The sequence below is a fragment of the Rousettus aegyptiacus genome, unplaced genomic scaffold (genome assembly GCF_014176215.1).
Source record: "Rousettus aegyptiacus isolate mRouAeg1 unplaced genomic scaffold, mRouAeg1.p scaffold_m13_p_17, whole genome shotgun sequence".
In the NCBI taxonomy this organism is placed as follows: Eukaryota; Metazoa; Chordata; class Mammalia; order Chiroptera; family Pteropodidae; genus Rousettus; species Rousettus aegyptiacus.
Window position 1 is genome coordinate 30,610,861 of NW_023416292.1, and position 21,309 is coordinate 30,632,169.

The following is a 21,309-nucleotide window of genomic DNA, read 5'->3' on the forward strand; positions in this document are numbered from 1 at the left end:
GTGGAAGAGCACTCTGAGGCAAAATATTGGGTATTCCTTTCTAATTTCCTAATGTCTTTTTTTTTTTAAATTTCTTTCTTTTTTCTTCCTTAACTTCTTCCTTCCTCCCTTCCTCCCTTGCCTGCCTGCCTGCCTGCCTGCCTGCCTATTGAAGTGGGACGTCTCTCTACCCAGTGGAAAATGCAAATAAGGTGCCATTTGGTTTTCAGTGGACATCATTCAGGACCCCGTATGTTGGTAATAGCAGGAAGTCCAAAGGGAGAAGCCAGGTTTTCACCCTACAAATCCGTAACCAGCATTTTATGTCCAGGTATCCCAGAGTGCAAACGACGGTCCAGCCCTATTTGGCACTCTATGACTCTGCTTACTGGGCAGAGAGATGCTTGTTGAGCCAATATGGGTCATGTTCGAAATGTGGACATTGTGCAAAGTTTCCTCTTCTTGTAACAGCCACAAGCGCTAGGGTGACCTTCCTGTCTTATGACAGCATCTTTCTGAAGTTTGGCCCACTCATCAGAGTTATGCTTAATGTTGAATGCTCTAAACCCAATGGCCAGAACTGCCCAGAAGAAGGGTCCTGGGGTCCCTTAGTTCTGTTGCTTCCCCAAGGGGTGTTAGACACCTTCTGGGCACAGCCGCAAAGATTTGGGCTGAGGGGCAATTTTGTCTCAAGGTGACTTAGAACTTTGGTAGAAGAAAAAGTTGGGTCCGAAATCCAGTGGTTGAGTCTTTATGGTGTAAGGTAAGCATGTTGGTAAGTTGAGGCAATTCCAGAATCCTTCGAGCCGGGAGCATAGAGGCAGAACCTTAGTCCAGGGCTCTGGTTCCTCTGGTGTGTGCTCAGTGGCAAAGACCTCACAGCCTGGCTGGTCTCCGCCAGTGAAGGCCGAACGGGGGAATGAGTCTCTGTGGTTACAGTCAGGGGCGTGCTGTTGAATGTTTAGCAAGTGGGGCGGGGGGCTGGAAGGGTTAAACTCTGGTTACTAGAGTTGGCCAACTCCTGTGGTATAGACACTCTCTCCGTGACTGATTTCAGGCTCCCATCATCACTGCGACAGAGCCAGGAACACAGGGCAGCTCACCATTACGCGCGAGTCTCCACCATGTAGCTCTAACGGGCGTACATAAGCCCAAAAGCATAGACGATAGTAAACTACTGTAAAATAATTAGTACATGGTGAGTTTTAAGCATGTATTGCCTGTGTTTTTAAAACATTTTTTTAATTGAACGTTTACATAATATAATATTTAATGGCTGTATGTAACAACTGGCTCATAAAACTCCTGAAAACTTTACAATCAGTTCTTGCAAGCCACAACGCCACTGGTTTACACCTCTTTTGTCCACGTGCACACAGCCACTTCTCTGGTGCTGGCCTTTGACACATGGTGGACCCCTCTGTTTTAAGGAAGATCCAGCCATCTGGTCAATCTCGAGACTGAGGGTGAGGAATGCCAGCCGCTCCCTAGCCTCCTGGGAGCTTTATCGTCCAGCCTGGGAATCATGCCGCCGCGCTATCTGCTCCTGACTTTGAACCAGGGAGACCAGGGACTTGCACTTTAATCCTTTCCCTCCCAGGAGGCACTGGGCTCTCAGGCAAACAGGTCGCCCACTTCCAGAACACCAGGGCTGCTTACGGAAGATGGGAAAGGTTGTCACTAGGGAGGGGGGGGGCAGGGGAAAAATCCTGTTACAAGCTGTCTCAGGACAAAACGCCGACTTGCCCTGCGTTTATGTAACTGAAAGAGATTGTGAGGGACTTGTTGCTGAGTAAGGACTAGCATGATGACTTACTCTGTTATAGGACGACGGGTCCAACACCACTACGTTTATGTGAGCGACTGCAGGGAGCCACTTAAGAGGTTCTTCGCAGAACGAGGAAGACACACGTCAGGGGGATTTTGTCTGTCCTTGACTATAGAGAGAGGCACGTTTAATCTATGGCGTACGCCTCTGGGGAACCCTCTGGTCCCCCTCTTTCCTTCCTTCGTGTCTTCTCCCTCGAACCCTCACCCTTCCTTCCTTCTCTAAACATTGATATAGAACCTTTCTTAAAGCATCCTACCAAGGGCTAGGAATGCCAAGATGAGTGAGAGGAGAATCTACTCTTTTCCCCATTCAATTCTGCTCCATAGAATTTGTAAATTCGCCAGAGTTTACAAATCAAAGGTAACCCAACTCTCTTCTCCTTTCCTCCCCTTCTTTTCCATTCCCTTCTTTTCCCTTTTTGTCTTTGAAATACATTGGTTGTTGTCCTGCTTTCTTCCTTCATCAATACATCTGGACGGGGTAGGCGGCCCAGTAAGAGGATGCGAGCCCAAGGAGGAGTGAGCCAGTGGGCGTGACCCAGTGGTGTCAGGAGATCGGCTATATACAGGTAGACTGAGATCACGGGAGCCCGGTTTACCAGTGTTGATGGTAGGAGGCACAAATATGCCAAGGGAGAAGTGAAAATAAACTTCATTCTGTTGACTTGAAACTGGAGCTATCAGTGTAAGCTATTGTTTAGATAGAGATGGATAGGGGGATGGATAGATGAATGGATGGAGGGACAGAGAGGTAGGTAGGTAGGTAGATAGGTAGGTAGGTGGATGGATGGATGGATGGGTGGGTGGGTGGATGGATGGATGGATGGATGGATGGATGGATAGATTGATAGATAGATGGATGGGTGGATGGATATACATACAGATAGAGAAGTGAAAAGAGATGTGTGTGTATACACGTGCACATGTATTTTCGAGCTCTGCCCAGTGAAACGAGCTAGGGGAACTGCCAGCCTAAGCAGCAGCAAGTACACTCAGTGCTCAGATCTCGGTTCCCAGCACCACTGTCGCCTGCAAGGAACCTTGGCTTGCTTGAACAAATGGCCAGTTATATGACCGAGATGGGAAGAACAAGATGAGCCTGAAACATTTTATTGTACCAAAATGTAAAGAATTTCTCCCAGAATGATAAGGATGTATCTAAAGGATAAGAAACTGTCTTGGAGGGGTTTCTGTGACTAAATCTGGGACACTTTGAGGATAAAAATAAATCATGGCAACCCACTGAATAAAATGGAAACCTATGAGTCCATACGGATATAGTCATCTAAACAAAAAAAATGCGAAGAAAATTATTTCTTGTGGTAGAAAATTAACTAATAGATGCAGAAAAAAAGAATGGTATTAGAAAGTCACTGTTTGGCAATCAACAGTGTAATAATTTAGGCAAGAAACATCAATGGGTGATGGTGAATATGGGTAAAGCACTCCCGCTCCTCCTCGACTCCTGGGCGTTCGCGGATCAATGCGGGTAGCGGTGCTTAGGTAAGGGGTCCTCAGATCTACACCTGCGTTGATCTGGCCGACCCGGGTGCACACCTCTGTCCACTTCCTGGGCTCCGTCTCTTTCTTTATCACTTCTGATCTTTCTAGTGTATGAGCTTGAACGAAATTTTGTGGAAAGGTTCTACAAGCACCACGGTATAATATCTTTTAATAGAAAAATGATAAAATAACGGCAACCATTTATTGAGTGCTTGCCATGTGCCAGGTGCTTTACATGTGTTTTCCCACTTACTCTTTAAAGTGATTCTTCTAGGAAGGACTATGCGCATCCACACTCTATGCATGAGGACGATTGAGCTCAAGGACAGGAAAGAATGACAGCGAGGAAAAGGATCTGGCTTGTAAAAGCCGATAATGGGGGCGAGAGTGAAGAGAGGGCCTCAGGCAGGCCCCACGAGGTCAGGTCTAACCGTCTAAGGTTGGCATTAACCTGTCTGCGGACCTCAAACCCACTCAGCTACGGGCACTTGTCTTCTGGGACGTTTACATCTTCAAGTGTAATTCTTTTCTCTGCGCCTACTCAGTGCCTACGATGGCCTGAGCATGGGGAGCCATTGGGAACAGAGGAGTAGGGTTGAGGATACCAGTTGGAGAAGTCGGCCTAGGTGTAGGCAATAGAGAGAGTTAAAAAATAATAATAATAACTAAAAGCCATCTGGTTTGTATTACCTCCATGCACATCGGTGACTCTGAATGATGTCAGTGACCAAGGGCCGGCTCCTGTTCTCTGCCGCTGGAGAATGCCCCTAGCCAGATGAGATCCATCTTCCTAGGTAGTGAGCTTTACCCAGCTTTCAGTTCCGAGAATTTGCAGAGCCTTGGTGGAATAGCTGCTCAAAAAACATGAAATTGAAAAACCATAACCTTGAACTCAGGTTAGGCACGTGGCCCTTTAAAGCTGAACGTCGGCTCCCCCCACGAGACGCGGTTAGGGGTCCCCCGTCGCAAGGAAAGCCCGCAGCACCTCAGGCCCACTCTGCTAAAACCCAGGAGGATCAAGGCGAGTGCCCGAGGTCCAGAGGCCGAGTGGGAGCTGTGCCCGAATGACACGGACAGCTGCCTTCGTTTCTCACTCGGCTTCGGCAGGGGTGATCAGGCACGCCACCAAAGCCATGTTATTTATGTACTTTATTTCCTTTTTTGGGAAAACCAGTGAAAATCACCTCATAATTCAGAATATCCAAGGATCCATTAGTTCTCGTTGGGCTTGGGATCCTAAGGGAAGTGAAGGGCTTAGAAAAAATCCCCCACCGCACAAACGCCCTCCACTCGCTCAAGTTACCCAGCCCGGCTCGTAATTGGGACCAGCTGGCAGGATGAGGCCAGAGGCCCCTGCACCGAGCCAGGAATCGTGTTACAAATTTCATCCCTAGAAAGGAGCTCGTCTTGTCCCGTGAAGGGTTAAGATGTGGGAGGTCAAAGAAATACTGTGGAGGAGCTGGAATTCAAATTCACTAAACAGAACCTGAAAGCAAAGGGTGTTCACACGAGGAGCAGGCGCAGCTCCTAGATTCGCCTAGGACAAAGTACCTAGAGCAAGTACGGAGCTACCGCATCGGCTAAACGTCCCTTTGCAGTTTGCCTGTCCAGAGCTGGCATAATTGATCCGTATGCTCCCCAACAGCTCTTCTCTCTCTAAAGTGACTCCCACTCGGCTTGGAAGTACAGACCTCCCCATCTGTGCACCAGGGATAAGGTGGGTTTAAAGCGAGTGGTGTCTGAGACACGTCATATTTCCTCATCTCGAGTGTTTCTTGGGACCCGCTTTCTCCGTGGGCTGCTCAGTTCCCCAGCTTTGCCCCCTCCCGCTCCTTCGGTCTGAGCCAGGAGCATGGCTCTGCTCTTGCAGAGTGACCCGTGAGCCTGCCCCTCTGGCTTTGGCACTGGGCCCTCCGCCCTGGACTGGGGATCTGGAGGGAACGAAGCGAACCCTCGGAGCCAGGGCACGCCTTCTCAGTAGAATAAAGTGGGAGCGGTGGCCATGAGCGGCTGGTGGCCGTGGTGCCGTGGCACTGTCCCAATTGAGTAGTTTTCAGTGTTGTGACCTTGGCTGTCTTCTCGGCTGCCAATCTCCTCTGGTTCTCGCCTGTTGGCCAAGCCAGATTCTCCAGGCTTCCCATCGAGTCTGTGAACTGCTTGATTGCTTTCCAACATTTTTTGTTGTTTGACTTAACAGAGTCAACTTCTGGTGTCAGAAACCCAGAACCCTGACTGGTGCTGCATCTGTCCCTCCAGACCCACTCCAGGGCTTCAGGGGGACAAGGAGAGAGGAAAGAAAGCCGGAGAAGCAGAACAAAGGGAGGGATCCAGCAGCAGACGAGGCGAAGCATTGCGGAAGTGTGGGGAGAAGGACGGGGAGTCGCAGTGTGGGGGGGGGGGGTCAGGGGGGCGGGGAGGAAGTTGAGGATGAGGCAGGTGAGCGGAGCAACCCAGGAGGGGTCGCTGGCCCTGTTAATGCCTGTCACAGAAGCCTGGAAGGAGGTTGCCCAAGTGGCCTCCCCGAAGTATTCCTACATTTCTATTTCTGGCAGACAACGTGGCGGAAATGGTTTTATGCGACTGTTTCAGGAACAACAGTTCCTTGATTCAGATTTGCTTTTGGAGATAACGGAAGGTGTTAGCTGTCACCCCGTGCATTTATCACATGTGCCGCACGCTCGGAAGCATGCAGATCCACGGGGCGTGCATGTGTGTGCTGAGGCGCGACAGACACACGCAAGAGAAACGTGGGTCTTGGGCCAGTTATGTGGGTGGGGAAATTTTATGTAACAAGCCCATTTAATATAGCCGAGGGTAAACATTGCTTACTGTGCCACGATAGCATGTCATTCATCCTTTTGGGAAGACAGAATGAAAAATATTTATCAATCAAAAGAAATCATAGGAAAAATTATGATTAAGTGCCATCTGCTGGCTCCTACGAGTTTTTCTTTTTGTGCGGCTTCAAGCCTGTCCTCAAAATTATCAAATGATTCTTTCCTGCTGAGGGTGAACTTGCTCATTCTATATTTGGCCTATTAATGAAGGCTGGATTTCGTGGACGTGCCTGCATGTGTGGATGTGTGGGTGTGGGTGTGAGTGAATGAAACTCATTCGGGAGAACAAATTCACCTTACAGAAATCCATCGCCTCTAAATTCTGATTTGAGAGCGCAGACGAGGGTTTATTTTAAAATTCCGTCTTCACAGCAGATTGCTAAAGCTCTGTGTGCTCCGCACGTCTGTGGAGGGGGAAGGCAGGAGGAGGTGTTTCTTTGAAAGTGACTTTCTCTTCAGTTTGATTCCTCTCCTCTGAGCATGTATATGGTTTGCATCTCAAAAGCCCTGTCTGGCTTATGGCCGGTGAGGAATTTCCGTGTCTCATTTTGATGACATTGCAACAAGCAACTGCCTAATCGCTCAGAAGTTTATGGGAAGGTTCCATGCGAGTACATCTGACCTCTCCCTCTGTGTCTAGCCCTGGAGCCGGGGCCGGAATGCTCAGCAGGAAATAGGTCTGGCCATTAGTAAACGACCATGACTTGTGTTTACATGGTGAGTCAACAGGCATAGGTCACCTCTCCTCTCCAAGTAGACCCTTGAGCTGATTATTTATCTGGGTAACTCACACTCCAAAGCCATTATTTGCCTGTGATCTAATAAGACTGATCGTCAATACTTCTCAAGTAATAGTAGTTTCCATTTACTAATTACCAGCTAGGTACCAGAAACTGTGACAGACTATAAATGTATACATGTATAAAAATGTTTATATTTTTGAAATTAGTCTCAGGATTTCAACAATACGGAGTGTCAAGTAAGTGTCATTTTAATGGTATATTTGTTACATAAAAAGAACACAGGTAATGTATTTGTGTTATAAACTATAACAAAATGAATAAAACGAACCTATCATGTGACTCAAGATGAGAACCAGAATGTCTCCGGAACTGTTGCATTGTGGTAGATTCTCTGCGTGCGTTAGTTTCATTTCTCACACGTCTACGACATAGTTATCATTCTCCCCACTTTACAGATTCGTAGATTGCGCTCAGAAAGGTACAGCAGAGTCTCAGTAACACAGCTCTGGTAGGTGGGCGGGGCGGCGTGGTAGACGTCACCAAGGCTCCGCAATATCCACTCCTCCTCGCCTCCCTGGGAGCAAGGCCGGCTCCTGGCCCCAGCCCCGTCTCCTGGGGTGCACGGCTAGCTCTGTCCACCGACGTGTGAGACTCGCCCCTTGTGTGGCGGACGCTGCCGGTGCTCGACCCACACCCCCCGGTGCTCACTGTCCTTGTTCACAGTGGCTTCTCCCTACAGTCACCCCGTGACTCTGCTCAGGCGGGCCAGGCAGGTTGGAACTGCCAGGGGGTGCCTGCCTCCAGGAGTGGCCTTGAGTAATGGCACGCGGGAAGTGGTGGGCAAAGTCCCTGGGAGGGACGACTGCCGGCACGTTCTGTCCCACCTCACGGTCCCCAGCGGCATCCTGTTCGTTAGAGCCATCTGTATCGATTTCCTTTCCTTCCCTGTGTCACTTCCACGGTCCCTGAGAAGCCGCTTGCACTCACGTCCCAGCGCGAGGGGCGGCCTCTGGGAGAGCATCCCGGCAGAGACACCTCGGCACGTGCTAACCCTCTGCACGGAGGACCCTGTCCCGCGTTGCTCACGGCCCCTTTCCTGTAAGACTTGTTCTCCTGGGGGGTGGCCGTGCCGTTTGCAGACGCTGCCCTGTGGGGACTGCCTCGGCCGCACAGAGCCGCCTCGCCGTGGTCCACCACTGACCGGCGCTGAGGCCTGAGGAGGCAGGTGCCTGGGCGAACCCGGGCCAGCCGGAAGGGCTACCCGGCCGCGGAGCCCCGCAGGTTGGGCCCGGCGCCGTCGGCCCTGCCCCGTGGCTCCCCTCTCCCGTCTGCTCCATCCCCGTCCCTTCTGCTCTTCTTCTTGGCTCCTTCCCAGGTTCACTCCCTAACAGCTCCCTCTGTTAATTTCCTTTCAGAGTCTGCCTTGTGGGGGCCCTAACCTGCCGCGCACCGTCACTGTGGGTCCCCAGGACTGAGAAGAAAAGGCGCCCGTCCTGGCGGGAGACGTGGACTGTAAGTGACACAGGCCCTTTACTGTGATAAGCTGATGGTGTTTCTGGGTTAATTTGTGACCACAAGTCAACACAGTCGATTGACGGTTACCTGGCTGCGTTCCTTCCAGGCGTCATGTCATTTCCCTCGCTAGCTTTGGCCATCGATTCTAATCGGCTTGTGTCTTGACCGTGTTCAGCCTTCTCTCTGTTACGGTCTTTGACCTTCTTAGCTGTCGGGGAGACTGCCAAAGCTGGCTACGCAGCTCTAAAGTGTGGGTTCAAAGGGTTTACGTGACTCCACCGGCCTGCTCCATGCCTCGGGGCAGGCACTTAGAAGCGGAGCCTGGGCCTCCGCCTGCAGCGAACTCCCCTGATGCTGCCTTACTTTCATTCCTTCTCTCCATAACTCTAGCTCCAGGAGAGGGGAGGGGACGATGGGTACTTCTTAACACACGGGAATGTTAATTCAGCACACATTATTAAAGCCCCTCCTGGGTACCACCCACAGAGGACATAAAGACGGATGAGAACCAGCCCTTGTTCTCAGCCTTGTTGCCGAGACAGGCAGGTAGACAAGTCATAGCACAGGGGAGGGGCCCGGGAGCCTGACCGGAAGAGCTCAGGGGAAGGGCCGACTGGGCTAGATGCTTGAGGATCAAAGCTCGCTCCTGGAGTAAGTGTGGGGAAGGGAGTTCCGAGCAAGGCAGACAGTCTATGCGGAGGTTAAGGGACAAGGGAAGTGAAGAGTTTGGTTGCCGAGCAGAGGGCGCGGGGCCGGAGTCGGGGCGGTGGGCCAGTCTCCTGGAAGCCGCTGGGCCTTTAAACTTTCTCACGTGGGCCAAAGGGATTCATATTCCCGGCTTTACTCTTTAAGAGGAAGGTAGGAGACCTAATATTTATTGAGGAATTAGTGTGAGCTATACATTTTACATAGATTATTTCACTTAGTTTTCATAAGAGCCTTATAAAATAAAGAGCATTAGCATTATTTACGGATTATCATGCTCATTGGAGGAGCTACCTCTGGCAGCAGAGTCGGGGATAAATTAGAATGCACAGAGCCTGACGGCAGGGAAAATAGCATAGGAAGCGTGTGACATTCTGGGCAAGAAATTACACGGTCCTGAGCTAAGGGTCAGCAGGGGGAAGGAGAGAAGAGTTCAGAGGTCTAAGCTGTTTCTCTGGGACTCGGTGACTGATTGGCTGAGGCTGGGAGGCTGAAAGACCCCATTCACCATCAAAGGGACCACTGGAAGGGCAGGTTCTTCGGGGGGCCTGTTGCATTTGAGGTTCCCGCAGATGTCCAGGTAGACATTTCTATTGCAGAATCAGGTATGTGGGTTTAGAGGCAAGGGCAGAGGCCTGGGGTGGTGAGACAGACTCGGGATTCTCTCCCTGGCAAGGAGGACAAGGCAAGGTAAGCAGCAGAAACAGCTGGAACACTGGAGAGGACTAGCTCCGGCATCACATCCCAACTCCATCACTTACTGGTGGTAAGACATTAAGCAAGACCATCTGTGACCTCAGTTGTAAACTTGGGGATAACAACCTTGACCTCACAGGGTTATAACAACCATTTGGAATGCCTAGCAGAGTGTCTAGAACATAGTGAGCGGTCATTCAAAGGTAACTGGTCTCCGACGAGGAGATGAATTCACAGGGGGAGTGTGTGTACGGTGGAAAGGAAGCAGGAGGAAGCCGGAAGCTTGGAGAAAGGTAACATTCCAGAGGTGGGAAAAGAACAAGAAGCCGACAAAGGGACAGGAAAGGGCAACCACACGGCGGTACCACGGTATCCACAAACTTCTCCTTCCCTGAGCAACTAAGGCAGTTAGAGGCTGACGCGCACAGTGTAGAAGTAATTATATTCAAAGAGACGCTAACATTTAGCACCTGCTTTGTGCCAGGCCCTGAGCAAGGAACAAGGTACTTTCACACATATCATCTCATTTAACTTTAACCCGTGAGATAAATAGTACAATTGTTCCTACCTTATGTCCAAGTAAATTGAGACCCAGAGAGGTGACGGGACTTCCAAAGTTATTTATAGCTAAAACTATTACTGTAAAAGGAATAATTACCAACGAAATAGCTTATCTAATATATTTTTTAAAATAGTTATACTTAAGTACTCTTGTTGCTATATAAACAATTCGCTGGCAGAATTACATTGCCATCATTGAATGTGTGCTTTAGAACAAGATGTTTTGAAGTGGTTGTTTGGATGCTGTCTTCCATTTCGACATGGCTGTTTAGAAAGATGTCTAAACTGAGTCCCCAAAGAGGTTTTTTTGTTTGTTTGTTTCTGTAGTTGTTGCCATTGTTTAATATCAACCATTTTAACCCAATTTCCCTCTCCCCCCCAGCCCTGGTCAGTTGAAAGGGTCTCACTTGTTTTCCAGGGTTGCTGGATGAAAATTCATGGGTAACAGTGACTTAGTGTAAATAATCTAACAGAGAATTCTGGACAACAGCAGAAAATGCCATGCCGTCCCATACTTATTTTATTAGCCTAAAAACAAGCCATAAAACCGTTCAGTTACAAACAGCTGTTGTGGAGCCTCTGTTCCCACAAGCTACATAACAACGCAGCACACCGGGGAAAATGACAAGCACTCAGATGCGCCACGAGGAAAATCATCTTAGCCGTTACCAGTTAGCACTGATGGAAGGGATGGACTGGGAATGTGAGGGGCCCCACAGAGAGGGGACACGGGAGGTCGCCAGGAGCACGCTTTCCTTGCTCGAGACCAGCCCTGAGAGTTCTCTCCTGTCTTCCATTTTCGTAGAGGCCTCTGCAAGAAAACTAGTCTGCACACAACGTTCTAAATTTATAAGGTACATTACAATTTACAGAGCATGTTTCTGGAAATCCCACCAGCTAAGAGGAAGACAGGCTAAGTCTCATTGTTCTCGTTCTCCTAAGGCTGAGAAGTGACGTAACCAGGGGCATCCAGCTCTTCCTCTGCCTCGCCAGGCGGAGGATGAAATCTGGACATCAAGGACCTGGTTTTGAATCTCATTTCTGCCTCCTCCTCACCCCAGGCCTCTGAGCCCTTGACTTAACCACTCTGAAATTGTTCCTTGTGAAATGAAGACAGTAGAACCTGTTTTGTAGGCCTGAGGTTAAGATTACATTGCATTATGTATGAAAAGTGCTCTGTGAACTGTAATAGATAATATTAATTTGGTTATTATTAATACACAAATAATACGCCCCCCGCGGTAGCATATATTTTATTTCATTAAACTTCCTATGATGGCATTTTGAAAGATGCACCAAAGTATGTTTGAATATCGTGAATATATTTATAATGAACCTCCACGCGCTCATCACCCCGCTTCATCATTTATCAATATAAGATCAATTGCTCTTTATCTATAACTTCTGCTATCCATCTCTTTGTTAGATTATTTTTTAAAACAATCCCGCACTTTATATCACTTCATTCAAAAACATGGAAATAAATATCTCTAAGACATAAGGACTCTTTTAAAAATATATCCGCAATACCATTACCACATCTAAAAGATGTTAAAAATGATTCCTTAATACCATCTAAGATCCAGCTGGCATAGAAATTTTGATGATCTCATAACTGGTTATTTGATCCAAATCAGGATGCAAACAAGGTACACACACTGCTTTGGGTGACATTTCTCCAAAAGTCTTTTAAAATCTACAGGAATCTCCCTTCCTGCCCCAACTTTTTTTTGAATTGCTATTTATTTGTTTTTTAAAAAAATGGGTAATTTGTCCTATAAAATCTTCCAAATTTAGGATTTGGTGTCTTTAACATGTTCTTTTATGTATGTATAAATTAATGATTCGATCTGGAGACTCGATCCATTCTAGATTCGACTTTTTTCAAAAGTGTTTCATGGATGGTGCCGTTTCTTACTGCACCACACCAGGAGGTGTCTTGTGTTTGGTTGTTTCTCTTTTCGTGAACTTAAGGTTGATCGGTGAGTTCACTCAGTGATCCAGGTATGTAGAGGATGAAGTTTCAAATCTGAGGAGTTTTCTTTAAGAGAAAGAAATCAAAATTACAAATATAAAATTAGGTTCTAGGACTTAGAAGGGGACCGTGTGAGTGAGGGGTGCTGAAGCTTACACTGTTTCAGCTCACCATAAATCTGCCTCTAGATTTCAGTAAAATCTGCCTGATCCATTCGTTACTGGGCTGTCCATCAGCCTTTCGCAGAATGACTGTAGCATCCATTGATGATCATCACTTAGATCTAGTTTTTTCACTGTAAAATATTACAATTCTATCATTCCTTGCACTTTTATGAACTGGTTTTCTCGTATATAGAAGGACCTTCTCTTCTCAGCTGTTTGAATCTCAGTCAGGGTCCAGACAAGCGATGGAACCATACAATGATTTGAACAGAAAAATTTTAATATAAGAAATTATTTAATAGTAACATAGGGTTAACCGATAGGAAGTTAGAAACTCTAAAGAATATGGGAATTGCAGATACAAAGAATTAGCTATACCTCTATACCTCTGGAGCTGACTCAGAGCACCCAAGAGAGTGACAGGCTGGAAGAGGGTCTTCCCATGCCCAAGGCTGGAGAGAGTATGGCAGTGGAGAGTGGGGAGGTTTCCCGAAGTGCTGTAGGCTCGGGATGGGGAGCGGGAAACCGTCCACTGGAGGGTTGACAGAGATCACTAGAAAGCTGCATACGGTTGGTCATGCTGCTAAAACCCCCCGGGGAGGCCTCCATCCGCCCTCTCCGCCGCCGTGTACCGCAGGAGCAGGCGGGAACGCACACTGGGCCCAGAAAGCGAGGCTCCTTTCCTCCTGCAATGTCCTTCCGGCATCCTCTGCCGACAAAAGCTTAACCCACGCCACGGGCCATGGGAGAGGCACTTACAGGGTCCAGCACCAGCAGCACAATGCAGGGCCAAGAAGGACGGGAGCTGACGTGTGCTGACATCTCACGTGCCGTGAAAATACAGTTCACGTAGGTGAGGCGGGATAAACGCTGGCTCTTTTCTCTGTATCGTCCAGTTTTCTGAATGAGTTAGTGTCCTGGAAACCTCTCAAGAGCGCCATCATGATTTCCACTGTTGTCGCTGTTGCTTTGAAATCGTTCCGAAGTCATGAATTTTAACGCGCGTGAAGCGCTCGACCCGCTGCCGCCGTTATTCCTGTTGACCGGCGGCACGTATTTCAAACCGACGCGCTACGTACACGTTTAATGTTGATGGGGGATAAGATGAAAAACGATCTCAAAGCTTTTGGGCACAGAAATCCTCGTAGCAGAGGTGCCTATAGCACAGGGGAATCGGAGCTGGGGAGTCTCTTTCCTGTGGGCTTGAAATCACCGTGAAGCCCGTGGGAAGTCTCGCCTTCGAATGCACACCAGCCGTCCGGTAAGGAAAGGAAGCTTTGTTCATTACAAGTGGTTAGCCCGTGAACTTCCCAACTGGTACGTCACGAGCTGCACACATATTAATTCTTTCTCTGTGCGCCGTGAGGTGACAAAGGTTGAGAAACATTGGATTCAATGACTGAGGCAGATTGTATGTTCCAGAGGGGGCTGAAACAACCTCTCACCGTACGTGCTCCTTTACAATGTGATCTTGCCGTGCGTCCATCGAGAGGTGGACCCTAATTCCCCACCCGATTCCAGTCTGTCTAATGATTCACGTGTTGCCGGTAGGTGCTCGGCAGTGGTCCAGCAGCGCTTCTGAGGCTAGATCAGAAAAGGCCGTGCGGCTACTGCCTGGTCCTTTGGGATGCTTGTTCTGGGGGACTGTAGACACCAGGTGTGAGATCCAACTACACTGAGTTGGCTGTACTGGGGACGCCATGTGTGGGCTGTCTACGTAACGGCCTGTTCAGCCAACATCAACGCCCGTCATGTGAATAAGTTATTTTGATCGTTTGGCCCAGTTGAGCCTTCAGACACCACAGCTCCAGCTAACGGGAGCCAGAAGAGAGACCCCAAGTGAGAACTGCCCAGCCATGCCTTTCCTGAATTTTTGAGCCCCCAAAATCATAAGTTAAATAATACGGTTGTTTTACGGGGCCAAGTTTTGGAGTAGTGTGTGACTCAAAGGTGGTAACTGAAATAAAGGCCTTGAAGGCCTTTTCTGCACAGGTGACAAATCTAGATTGTGTGCTGGCCTATGAATTATAGGTATTCTGCAGAGGAGATTTAAGAGGTAGGGGTCTCCTTGTAAGCTGTGACGTCAGGTTTCCTTGAGGCCAGGGGTAAGACCTGATCCTTCCGCAGTGGCCATCGTGTCTCCTGAATCGCCTGTCTCCCCGTCGGGTAGGAACAGCACGCTTTCCTGGTCACTCACAGGAGCTGGCAGCTGTCACTCATTCTGGGGAATGGCTGGTGACGGCCAGTGGTTTTCCTTCTGATGGGTCCTATTGTTTTAACCATTTGAGGAGTTCACTGTCCTCGAAAGGAAGTGACAAGTCGAAGAAGGGAGCATGGAATCTAGGGTCAAAAGACTTGGTTTCAAGTCCAGATTCATTCATGTACTTTGACTATTTTTATGCCTTTTTATTGCACTTATAGAAAATTTATAAATATAGAAAGTACAAGCAAAGAACAACCATTCATGTTCTTGCAATTGGGAATCATCATCATTAACATCTTGATTTGCTTACTTTTAGTCTTTTTTTTTTAACTACTTGGTTGTTTGGGAAAAATAGAACTATTATGTATTTATTAAAAATTCTTCAGTCATTCAGAAAAGTGCCCCGGAATATGGAGCGCTCCATGAAGGTGCAGGTTGCCCGGCGAGGGTCGCGGCAGCCTCTGCCGTCCCGTCGTTTCTGTGAAGCGCGAGTCGGCGCCCCGGCACACTTTTAAACACTAGGGTGTGTGTACTGTGCACATGGTCCCCCCTGGTCCTTTGACGTCCTTTAACCTTGGGTCACTGTTTGAGTACAGCTGTCTCCTGCCCTGGCTGGACGCTCCTCGCCTTGGGAGGCAACCTGCTCTGCTGCCCCGGTGAACAGGGGGACCGTCTCCACCGCGGCCTCGCCCTCTGCCTCTTTTTGCGGCAAACTGTACTCATGAGACTCTACTCCACGTCCCACTTCCTCCTCAGCCCGACCTGCCTTCCAGTGTAGCGTCGTTGTTACAGACCTCGTGGTCGGTTGTATCAGAACCAAACTGTGCACATACCTCTGTATTTGGTGGCGCAGCTGTGGAAGGCATGTGGTACCCCGGTGTTTGTGGCGTCCGCGTCGAAATCCCAGGTCTACTGTTTTTAGTAGGCCACACGGCAGTCATGTCCACAGGGTTGACTCTGTCCCTGCTTTGCCTCGATCGTCCCTCCAGCCTCCCCCTCCCCGTGGGGTCAGGCTCTCTCCTGGGGCTCTGCTCCTCACGGGTCCATGAGCTGGGAAGGCGGTGCTGGCGTCTTCCCAGTGGACAGGGTTGAGGTTTCTCCTGCTGGGCACGACGAAGCTATCTAAGACTTGGGAAAACAAGCATCAGTGGCTGGCTCCTCAGGGTGGACTTATTCTGAGCTCATCTATCTGCATGTTCCCTGGGAGTCGCGGGAGCCTCTGGGCTTTGGTGTGCTTGCATGTAAGCTCTTGGGTATGAGATGTTAAAGAAAAACATGATCCTAACTCTCAAAGGAAGAGCTGACCAGGACACTCGTCGAAGCACAGTAAGACACACCTTATTCAGGGGGCCATATCGCTGGCTACAGGGACTGTTACAGTGGGGTGTCTCGGTGGGGGAGGGGATTGGGCTTGACGCTGAGTGCAAGGGAAAGAGGGACTTCATAGCCAAGGAGCAGGTGGGAGCAGGGGGAGAAGCGGCTGCGAGGAAACGTCAGAAGGAAGGGAGGATTCTGACTAAACCGACACACCAGGATTCTTTGTTACTATGTTTAAGAATTATTTAATCACAGTTGACATTCAATGTTACATTAGTTTCAGGTGTACGACACAATGATTAGACATTTCTATAAGTTGCTTAGTGATCGCCTTGGTAAGTCTAACGCCCCATCTGACATCATACGCAGCAATTACGATATTATCGACCACCTTCCCCGTGCTGTGCTTTACGTCCCCGTTTGTTCTTCTTGATCCCTTCACCTTCTTCACCCAGGTTTCCAACCCCCTTTCCCACCTGGCAACTCTTAGTTTGTTCCCTGAATCTATGAGTCTGTTTCTGTTTTGTTTGTTCATTTATTTTGTTTTTAGATTCCACAAATAAGTGAAATCATATGGTATTTGTCTTTCTCTGTCTGATTTATTTCACTTAGCATAATTAAAAATAAAACTACCGTATGACCCAGCAATTCCACTTCTGGGTATTGACCCAGCAATTCCACTTCTGGGTATTTATTTGAAGAAATCTAAAACACTTATTTGAAAAGATGTATGCATCCCTATGTTCATTTCAGCATTATTTTTAGTAGCCAAGATAAGGAAGCAAGCTAAATGTCCTTCGATTGACAATTGTGTAAAGAAATTGTGGTACATATACACAACGGACTATTACTCAGCCATAAAAAAGGATGAAATCTTGCCCCTCGTGACAACAAGGATGGGCCTAGAGGACATTGTGCCAAGGGAAATGTGTCAGGATTCTTGCTGAGGGCAGGTCAGGTTAACCAGAGATCCCTTGGGGATGGTGAAGGGTGACAAACCTGATCAGATATTGAGGGCGGGGATTCTTGCTAGATCTATTTTGCAGGATTCTTGCTAAAATTGGACAATGTGGAGACAACCACAGAAGTCTGAAAGTCAGGGCCTCGTTGAGAAAAGAGTTGAGAGGAGCCTAACCAGAGTAGGTCAGGGAGAGAGTCTTTGTCAGAGAGCGGGAGCCGCCCGGCGTCCAGGAATCCGGGTGTTGTGGCAGCGTGTGGACCAGGGCCACGGGCCTCGGGCCTCAGCCCCAGCCGGATACGAGGACGGAGCAGTGCTGGTCGAGTCGTCTCAGCATTTCCTGCTCCCTGGGTTTCCTCCGCCCCATGACGTGCCCCCGTCAAGGCTCAGGGGGAACATAGGAGCAAGGGCTGAGGAGAGCAGGCCCCAGCTCCGGCCCGCTGGGGCTTTGGCTGAACGGGGAGCTGAGGGAGGAGCTCAGACTGGGAGAAAAATGGCCCGGAGGGCGCTTAGCTCTTCTCACCTCCCCACACAGAGCATTTTCAGAGTGACCGCTTACTCCTTCCCTCGGCTTCTCCAAACACCCCGCCCCGGGCCCCACGGGCAGCCAGCAGGCTGGTACGACACAACCCAGAGTGCTCACTCTAAAGTCGTGCCTGCGGGGTAAGGCTTCGTTCTCTATCAGAAGTGCCTGCAAGTCCAACCATTGCCCGGGAACCATTTACCCACCTATACTGAGTTGGTCCGCAGCAGACTAATGACTGGAGACTTTCACTGCGGTGTTTGGTGTCCCTTCTCCACCCCCGCTGGCCTTTGCTCATTGAGGAATGAGGCCACCATTTGCCTGGGGGAGGGGAGGAGGGAAGGGCCCCTCTGAGAAGGGCCCCACCTGCTGGGGTCTGCGACATACACCATCTCCAGGGGGACTGAGAGACTTGAAATGAAGCACAAATAGGCAAAACGGGATTTTGTCCAGAGTGCCCTACCCACCCCGGACGCACCCCCTCAGGAAGATCCCTGGCAGGAGAGGAGGGGAGAGAGAATTCTGGAAGTTCCAACAGCAGTGCAGGAGCTATAAGGTCTGCCCCGTCTTCATGCCCCACCAGAAGGAGCTGGAGGGAGAGAGTCTAAAGCAGAAAGGCCTTGCAGCCTGCGGAGCCTCCTGTCTGGAGTACTGGGGGGTGCACGGGTGTGCCTGGGCCAGGTGGGTGCAAGGACGGGGGAGAGAAGCTTCCGTGGGCTGCTGGGGCATGAGGCAGCCCAGGCTGCTGAGTGGGAGGGAGGGGACCAGCCCAGGTTGTCTGGGCTGAGGGGGGGGGGGCAGGCTTGCCAGGCCCAGGGGAACGGATGCTGGTCTACGGGGCGTGGGGTGGACTTCCTGTTGAGTGTCAGAGGTGGCGCATGGCTGCCCCTCTGTCAGGCATTTTCAAGGGAGAGAAGCGGGAACCAAGTCAGCAGGGACAGGCTGCCAAGATCTGCCCTAGGAAGGGCCATATGTCGTCTGAACTGAAGGAAACAGATGGGAAGAGGTCATAAGCCACAGCCACGGAGCACAGCACTGAGCTTGGTGCAGGACAGAGCAGATTTCCCCAGGTAGGGGCCGGGGAGCCCAAAACCTGCACCGAGAGAAGAGGGGCCTCTGGCGGGAAGTGCAGAAAGCATTCGACGCACACACCCAAGTCAGAGTCAAAAGGAAAGTTTGCTAGGAAAGGGATAACACTCCACAGACAGTGTGGTCTCCTCTCAGAGGCAGAGAGCGAGGGGCACACGGAGAGGACGGTGACAATAGAGAGAGAGGAAAGGCACTGAGAGGGTCAGGGAGTGCTCAGGGAATTCAGTTTATATATCATTCTTTAGTTTCTATTTCCTTTGATAGGGACACACAGCGAGGAAGGAGACCAGTGTATAGTGGGAAAAGGTGAGAATCTGTAGAGTGAGAGGCCGGCTGGCCCTGCCCAGCCCTTAATCCACAGCTTCCCCGTGGAGTTAGCCGTAGGGAACGGCTGTTGTTGGTTCCTGTTTCCCCTTCGCAGGTGCGGGGGAATGGGTTGCTCCGGATCCCTGCAGAAACCTTCCTTTGTTCTGCAGATGTCCTCCTGGCCTGGCTGCAGGGCTGATCAGCATACTGCAGTCTCTCAAAGAAGCTTGATTAACATTTTTTATTTTCTCGCCTCCTCCCTACATTAAGATAATCCAGGACTGGAAGTCACAACCAGTGGCAGGGGCCCCTATTGGGGGTGATGGGGAAGGGGGCGGGGAGAGGCCGTTAGCTCAGTCTCTTGCAGTTGACCCTGGGAAGGCAGAAAAGTGAAGGACATTTTAACTCTGGATATGAAATGTTCAGGAAGGCAAAAGATTACTGTGGAGCTGTGAAATCAGCTCACCCAAGGGTCATCCAGGGCAGTCATCTCAAAGTGTGGGCTGGGGACCGCCGGAGGACCCTGAGACCATTTCAGGGGCCACGAGTTCGGTAGAACTTTAACATATGATAATAAGATGTTATTTGTCTTAATACTTGAAGAACTCCTACTTTGGATTGTTAAGAGACAAGAAATAGGTTCTTCCTAGGTGCATACCTAGACTATATTTCCCAGCCTCCCTGTGGTTGGGTTGGCCCTTGACCAAGTTCTAGCCTGTAGGTTACAGGCGGAAGCGATGCCCTCCGTTCCCACGCTTGGCCCAAAGGGTGACCATGGGTGGCCACCCATGTTCTTTCCTCCTCTGGCTGGCTGGAATGAAACAGGCTTCCCTGCTGGGGGACAGTCTTGGGAACAGCCTGTTGACAGCGCGGAGAAGGAGGCCGGATCCCTGAAGTCCTGCCAGGAGAGAGCCACCCTCCCAGGAGCCCCACCTTGAATGTAAACAGACAAGAAATAAACTTCTATTGTGTTAAGTCACTGAGCCTTCAGGGTTTATCTGTTACTAATACAATGAGCTCTACAGCGAGGAGACTGAGGCCCTTATCTAGAGTCAACTGCTGTTGTTGAATTCAATGCATGGCAAATCTAATCTGACAAATCTCTTATTTGCCTGGCGACTCTTCAGGTTTGACTTCAGCTGTTATTGTGCCGCATGACAAGTAGGCATCAGTGGTAATAAACATTTCACAAAAATGGTCGTAATAGCTTTTGCTTTTCAGAAGAAAACCTTGCTTTCTACCCTTTTTCTCCTCAAGTACCTACACTCGGCATCAGTTACAAATGGCTTCCGATACCGTGCACGTTATCACCCTTAAAACTGCGGCGTCACCGGCGTGTAATATCTGGCACGAGGGGGCTGAGCCTGCTGCAGTCTAGACGGGGCGTATGTCAGCCGCGAAGGCACGTTCTGGTTACTTTGAGCTGAAGCAATTGGGAGGAAGCAGATAGAAGAAAAGCTCTGGCCTTCTCCCTAAAACCGGGATGTAAATCTATGAAAGTGTCCTTTCTCCCCTCTTCACCAGAAAAGGTAGAAGTTAATCGTAGGAGACAACCCCAGACCCTTATCAGTTCAGGGACCAACACCAAAGGACCCTACATAACAAACTTGGCTAAAACTAGCCCTTATCTACCGTATATTTGCCTTTCTGCAATTTGCTACCCTAGAAACCCAAAGTTGTTTTCCTTTGTCTTGTCATTTCTCTAAAAATATGTTGCTCCTTCATTAAGAAGCCTTGTAAGCCTGAGTTCTAACCACTCCTCTGAGCACCCCGCCCCACCATATGCATGCATGATGCACATATTAATAAACTCCTGTTTGTTTTTTTCTTGGTAATCTGTCTTTTCTCAGTCTACTTTGCAGGGCCCCTACCAATGTCGATAATATAGGGAGAGGACAGTTTCTCCCCCACTGCAACTGGAAATTGCCTTTGGGTCTGGGCTCCCCTCTTTATGTTGGAGAAGAGACCACGGAGAGCCTCATAACACATCAGCCAAGATAAAGAAAGGGTTCAAAACTGCTCTATGAGAGATGGCCTGGGGACTGAGAGCGGAAAAAATTCAGGGGTGACGTGGTAACTGTCCTAATCTATTTGAAAGGCTGTCATGTTGAAGAGGTAATAGATTTATACTCTGGCCCCAAGAGGCAGAAACAGAACCAGCTGGCTAAATGCTCCGGGTGAGAAATATTTCAGTCAAGAAAGAACGTTCTAGCAGAGCAAGGGCATCCACGAATGGAAGTGACTCTGGTGTGAAGAAGGGAGTTATAGCCGATTCAAAGGAAGAAAGGGGAGGCACAGAAGAAAAAACAAAAAAACAGAAGCAGCAACATATTCTGGTGTCGTGTGAGGGTTGGAGGTAGTTTTCTGCCTCGGGTTAATTTTGAAGCAGACTGCTTCATTGTTCT

At 49.4% G+C, this 21,309-nt stretch overlaps 1 long non-coding RNA gene across 2 annotated transcripts in view; it reads left to right on the top strand.

Annotated features, from left to right (window-relative positions):
• The window catches only part of LOC118612907, a 136,222-nt gene that overhangs the window by 29,013 nt on the left and 85,900 nt on the right, over positions 1–21,309 (top strand). For both annotated transcript variants that reach the window (XR_004955251.1, XR_004955250.1), the window contains exon 2: positions 8,308–8,404. This is a non-coding gene — a long non-coding RNA (uncharacterized LOC118612907). The remainder of the gene's footprint in view (positions 1–8,307; positions 8,405–21,309) is intronic.